Raw genomic sequence first — 6,491 nt, forward strand, 5'->3', positions numbered from 1 at the left:
CAAGATGGAGAAATAGAAAGGGAAATAATTACAGTAAAAAGCCAATTTAGTTATCAAAAATCTGAAAAATCCAAATGAAGCAATTATTTGTTGAAAAGCAAGGAAGCAAATTGCACTGCAATCAATTGCACAGTGTCATTGAAAATGGAAAAAAGTTAGGGTGAGAAGTCTGAAAAAGTTATGGTGACCTGCAGCTTTTACTTGATTGTTTATTAATAATAGAAGTATTTTAGGATAGATATGTTAACAGGCACACTTACCTGCCTCAACTGATGAGTTACTATTATGGTTTTGCCCAAAGCAAATGTGCTGAGAAAAGAGACTACACACTGAACTTGTAGAGATCCTGGCAGTGCTGATGTCCCTCAGGGATCTTTCTTTAACTTTTACAACTTTTTTCTCTGCTCTTATGCCTGAATGATTTTCTCAAAAAAATCACAGCACTTCCTCCACAAGGTATTGTATCCTGAATCCAGTCAGCCTCGCAGACCACGTCCCAGAGACCAGAAATCCACAGCAGAGTGGCAGATTTCCCACAGGCCACTTCCAGTGTATCAGTTCACAGACAATTGCAGGAATGTTTCATCCTCCTGTTCTTTTCTCAGATGAGCTGGAAGGATGAAAAAAGTGGTTAAGACACCTGAACAGTAAGGAGGTAGTGACAGGCCAGCCTGGGGAGCCAGGGATTCTGTTCACTTGAAGATGCACTGAAAGAAATAAGCCATGGCTCCCTTCATTTAAATTTATTTATTTATATTTTTATTATTATTTAATGGGGACATGTCACATTATTAATGCAGTGGGAGAGAAAATTTGCAAGCTCCAGCAGACAACTGGGTATAGGGTTGCATGGTATTGTTCTTGGTTTTGCAAGATGGATGTGGCAGATGGAAGAGCCACTGTAGTCCTCGTGTGTATTCCTTTGGTAGAAAGAACAGGAATGTTTGAAACATTCGTAGGCACATAACATTTAGCCATCTCTCCTAACGTTAATCACGCTGGGTTTAGTCTGCAGGAGGGGATTGGAGGAGTTCTGATCCCTTTTGACCAGGCTGATTGCCCTGATAAACTCATACTTCCCACTTAACTGCCTGTTTATCTCAGTGGTCTCATCTTAACACCTGGATTTAGAAGTTTTGTTTTCTGGTAGTAAAGCCCCTGATACAGCTGTGGTTGATGACTTTGTCTGTTAAGCCAGGTTGCAATATAAATAAATAATGCTGAGCTGTAAAATTGTGGCTGACACCAAGAAAGCTGACAAAATGGGAATATTTTTGTCTTTAGGAATTAGCATAAGAAAGTTGGGGATGTGCATCAAGCTGATGTTGCTAAACTTCCACAAACATCTTGAGTTCCATGTGGCAGGATCCTGAGGATTGTAATTAAGATCAATGACTTGTCATTTTAATGAATACGGATCCAAATCACACTGGGAAATTTAGCTTGTTGTGTCTCAGTGCTCCAGTTTCCTTTAAAGAAAGCAGGGAAGGTAAAACTTCCTTTTTCCAATTCTTTGTTTCTTCTTTTGCAGTGAGCATGTCAGGCAGGAGTGTGTTTGTTCAGGACCTACATCAGTAATGACCGGGACTCAGACCTGGATACAGAGTTTAGATGAAGTTGCAAGGAGAGTCTTGACAACAGACTTGCTTTTCAGTTTCTTGGTAAAGTATTGGTACAAATTTAATACAAGCCAGCTGTGCTATAGAAGTGGGGCTTCTGGTTTAGATCAGAATCCAGAAACACAGAGCTGTGATAAGAAGTTAATAACAAAGGACAGATTAATTGTACTGTAGAAATGTTTTGACTAGCACTTGCTCAGATTCTGAGCAAGTGTTTTGTCAGTACTTTCTTAACCTGGACGAATTCATCCATCCCTTTCTGGAAAATTCAATGTATTGTGTCATTCAGCATAAGGTAACAGAAGTGTTTTCCATGATCCATGTAATAACCATCCACGTTTTCACCAGATTATCTTGCCTTTCACACAGCAAAAATGTGCATTCCCAAGGTGCCAGATGTTTACACCACCGAGTAGGTGAAATGTAGTAGAAAAGGATGTCATTTTGATGACTCTCTTTATAGCATATTCCTACCAGTGCTCATTTGAGAATCTGGGATGACAGAAGTAAATAATGCTTAGTACTCCTATAGCACAGAACATGTTCAAAATTAAATTTTAGTAGGAGTATGTTTAGAGATCTCTGAAAAAGTAAACATGTACCAAAGGGAGAAAGTTAAACCTTGAGTATGACAAAACCATGTCAAACCAAGAAGTGTTCCCTGGGGAGTGACTCTTTCTCATCTAGAAAAAAAACCAAAAAATGTTTCCGTGTGTAGGTAAAATTAGATGCCTAAATGGACTCCAGGGAAATTATTGTGAGGGAAAAGGTAATTGTTTAATTTCTCACTACAGATCAAACTTAACTTCTAACTTGGGTAAGTATTGAAATTCAAGAGAGACCTTGGAAAAATTTAATAGTTATTATACTTATCTGTGAAAACTAAGGTACTTGGAATCCAACCTGACATTACAGAGATGTTGAGATACTACAGAGATACTACTGTGGAAGTAGTTATTTCCTCCTGATATTTCAGAACAGACTGAGATTTCAGATTAGAGGTAGCTTGGTCTGAAGGCCAGATTCGTAAGAGCTCTAGCATTGTAGTTTTGAGGAAATACAGACAGTATTTGAGCCAAAGTTGTGTGTCACTTAAAGTAAAAATTCAAGAAAAAAACCCATGCCATCAATATTTTGGCTGTTTAAATGTGTTAATATTGTACCACAGTAAAGTTAATTTACTTGTGTTCCCCAACCTACTCCTCCTGGCATAAGATATTGGATGCCAGACACAAAGCTTTTGTCCCCACACCATGCAGAGCAAAACTCCAGTGTATGACCTACCAACATAGAGAAAAATGAGTTGTAAACGAGTGGAATTAAACACAACCTGTTAAATATACATTTTGGAACATAAGGGATGAAAAGATAAATATTAGAAGTCATCCCAATAATAGCAATACATAAAATATCTGATGATTCTCTGAGTATTTTTAGAAAGCAGTGCATTGCTGCGGTATGCAACTGAAATATCACCCAGTGAGACTTCAGCATAATTAAGCAATGATTAATCAATACTTAACTAAAGAAATTAAGCTCAGGAGAAACAATTAATTGAAGTTAAGTGAACTCTGACAGCTCATATTAAACTAAGGCTCTAATTAACAAAAGCATTGTGCATCCTCTAAATGGAGGGATGAGCAGGCTTCAGGTGCTAAGGATGGGGTGAGTGTTACTCTGCAGATTTCTCGATGATGAGGAGTCACTGATGGAGAGCTTCATTTCAAGGCTTTGAAAAGCGAAGGTGACTTTTCTTTGGGTGCCCACAATGCTGCTTGGTGACTTGACTCTGTTCTGGCAGTTCAGGTGGGTCTCTGGAGGAACAAATGTAGTCTCCTGCTAGGGTTTGCAGCGTAGCCCCATGTCCTTCTTATAATTTAAGACCAAGCTGCTGGACGAGGTGGGGGGGAACTGCTGTAATGTCTGTGACATTGCCAAACTCCACAGAGCCATGGGGCTTTGGCCCTTCACATCACTTGGAGCTCCACAGCACAATTTCCTGCAGGAGTTGTGGCTGTGGAAAACCGCAGCAGGAGCAGCTGTCCCCAAAGGGCTGCAGCCCAGGGAAGGGCTGGGACAGGGAGATGGGGGAGGAACAGTTTGGGGGACCTGGGAGAGCCCAACTGTGACAGAATTTTCTCCTTCTCATGTCTCTCTCCTCTCTGTCCTTGTGTTTTTATATTCCCCCCCAAGTAACTTTCACTTCTAGTGTTGGTGAATGCCATCATCTACGGACACATTTTATAAACTCTTGTGCATGTGAGAGTGTCTCAGTATCTTTTCTGCAAAGCTTTCTCATGAAACCACAGAGTCAGGATATCTGATCTAATGCTTTTGAAAAGATTGATTTATTACCTGGAGAACAAGCCTGGTGGAGGGAAGGAGAAGAATACAGGGAAGAGGTCTAAATTACCATTGTTGGCTCTCAGGAAAGGAAATGGACACTGGTTCTATTTACAGTAGCCAAGCCATGTCCAACAAACCCAGACTGATGATGAGTAAGGGTCAAGAATGGGGGTTAGAGCCTAATCTCAGCCCCAGCCCACCTGAGGGAACTATCCCTCTAGAGAGCAGGGCCTTTCCTTGCTTGTTTTTAGAGGCACTGGAGAATGGCACAAGTATGAGATGAGGGGGGAAAAAAAAGAGATATGATTGGATAGTGGCTTAATTGCTCTGTTAATTGCTTTTCCTCTGGTGCTCCCATCCCTGCAGAGAAAGTGCCTGAGGGTTATCTCAGCTGTGTGAGTTCCCCTCAGTGATGAGCAATTATCTCCCAGGCAGAGACTACCAAATGTGGCTGTCACAAGATAGCTCCATTCAAAATGATGGATGGGCACCAACGAAGACAAACTTCATTCCCAGAACTCAAATCAGGAGCTGGCATAGCCTCATCTGTGTGGGTTTGGCCTGACTTTGCAACAGCATGAATGTCAAGACACACCTCACCAAAGGTTCAGGTCCTGAGTCCAACTCCACAGCTGGAGCCCATCTGAAAACCCTTGTTGGACATTTACAGGTCTGATTTTCCTTTTGTTGAGGCCTCTAAAGGATTGGTGTGGCCATGGAAGTGTTCTGGGTGCTCTGTGTGGAGGAGGCAGCATTGACCAAACCTGAGCTAATCTGATCCAGTGAGTCCCATGCTCCAGGGGGATGAAGGAGCATTTGGAGTCAGGATACACAGGGCTGATGGAGGTAAGGTAGTGTTCTGCTGCTTTGAAGCCACAAAGGTGAAAGAGCAAGCTGAGAACTTGCACTGGTTCTTCTCTTTAAGCAGCTCTACAGCAATACCACAGAGCTCAAGGTGTGCCACAGTCCCCATTTGTGGGGGGACCTGTGCTGTGGAGGAAGGAAGAGATTTACTCTGCAGGAAATTCCAAATCCTAATGGGACAGAGAAAGAAAGCAAAGAAAAACAACACACACCCCCAAAAATGCAAAAGCAAAGTGACCTGCCTGTGGCCACTCAGGAAGGCAGTAGCAGTGTGAGGCAGTACAGCCTGTGCTGTTCCCATTAAAGCCTTTCCAGTAAGAGTGCCTGACCTGGCACTCGTGTGGGTGAGTGTTCCCAAGCAGCTCTATAAATGTGCATTATTGCTGTGTTCCTGCCTGCCATATTTCCTCTTCTTTATTCACCAAGTGGTGGGAGCTGTCTCTGGCTCATCAATTAAACCCAAGAGTGATGATTTCCAAAGGTATTGCTACTTAGCGAAAGAAATTCATCCTTAGGCTAAAGGACAAAGTGCAAGGCCTAAGTGTTATTTAAATGGCCCATAAAATACGTGCTGGCTCTTTAGCTGGAATGAAAATCACCCTTAGCTAACATAGGAAATATCCTGCTTTCCTCTGCCTTCCCCAGTCTTTTCATGATGATGAATGTCTTTCCTCTTGCTCCCCATTATTTCTGTAAATGAGAATATGCTGTAACATTGCTGAGGTTGGGCTAATTAAATCATCTCTTTCTTATCTCATTGATCTGCATTTTAAAGCTGAGCTGATTAAGGATGAGAGACTATATTTGATTAGAAATATGTTTTTGCCAGTTTGTTACATCAAAGGGTAGATTAGAGGAGAGCAGAGGAGTTGAACTCACATGGCTACTGTTTCTCCTGGATGTTGAAAGGAAAGAGAAATAACACGAAATAAAAAACAAACCCCAAGATGCATTTCTTACCCATATTTTTTTTCCACAGCAAATGATAATACCTTTGTTTTATTGTCTGGAAAAAAATTAATAATAGATAAGTGAAATTATGATACAGAGAAAATATTTCTATAAGCTGTGCAATGCTACGGATGGTGCCTTACCAAACATCCAGCAGAAATCTCGCTAAAACTGCAATCCCCTCCTGGTTTTATGGTGGCATCAGCAGAGTCATTCAGCACCCAGGACCAAATGCTTACCTGGGCTGGCAGCCAGAGCAAAGGCTCAGAGCAGGGCCCCTGGTTGGTCCTCTGCCTGGGCAAACTGCACAGCTCCTGTGCAGTTTTTGTGGCATCCCCAACCACCCTGTCTGTATATATTATTAAAGAAAATATGTGTGGTGTGGCTACTAGACAAAGTCTGGTTTTAGGTCCTTCAGTAAGCAAAAATTTTTGATGGTTCCAAGGATGCCTCATCCTCAGAAAGGGCTTTCTCAGGGAAGGGGGAGTTAGGAAAAAGGATAGGAGGCAGAAGTTTAATTTTCCTTTCTCTTTGAATTTTCCAAGAAGACTCAGTGCCATATTTAGCACCACAAATTTGAAGATGGCAAGGAAACCAGCTCATGTGGCCTCCTCTATTGGGCCACCATGCAGCCATCAGAACAGCTTCTAATTTCCCCTCAGTCGGGTTGGGACTGACACAGTGACTTTATTCTTGTGTGCCACTGCTGAA

At 41.8% G+C, this 6,491-nt stretch overlaps 1 long non-coding RNA gene across 2 annotated transcripts in view; it reads right to left on the reverse strand.

The window, feature by feature from the left end:
* The window catches only part of LOC108447856, a 60,622-nt gene that overhangs the window by 41,943 nt on the left and 12,188 nt on the right, over window positions 1-6,491 (reverse strand). For both annotated transcript variants that reach the window (XR_001863559.1, XR_001863558.1), the window contains exon 2: window positions 261-610. This is a non-coding gene — a long non-coding RNA (uncharacterized LOC108447856). The remainder of the gene's footprint in view (window positions 1-260; window positions 611-6,491) is intronic.

This window comes from Corvus brachyrhynchos, unplaced genomic scaffold (genome assembly GCF_000691975.1).
Source record: "Corvus brachyrhynchos isolate BGI_N302 unplaced genomic scaffold, ASM69197v1 scaffold187, whole genome shotgun sequence".
In the NCBI taxonomy this organism is placed as follows: Eukaryota; Metazoa; Chordata; class Aves; order Passeriformes; family Corvidae; genus Corvus; species Corvus brachyrhynchos.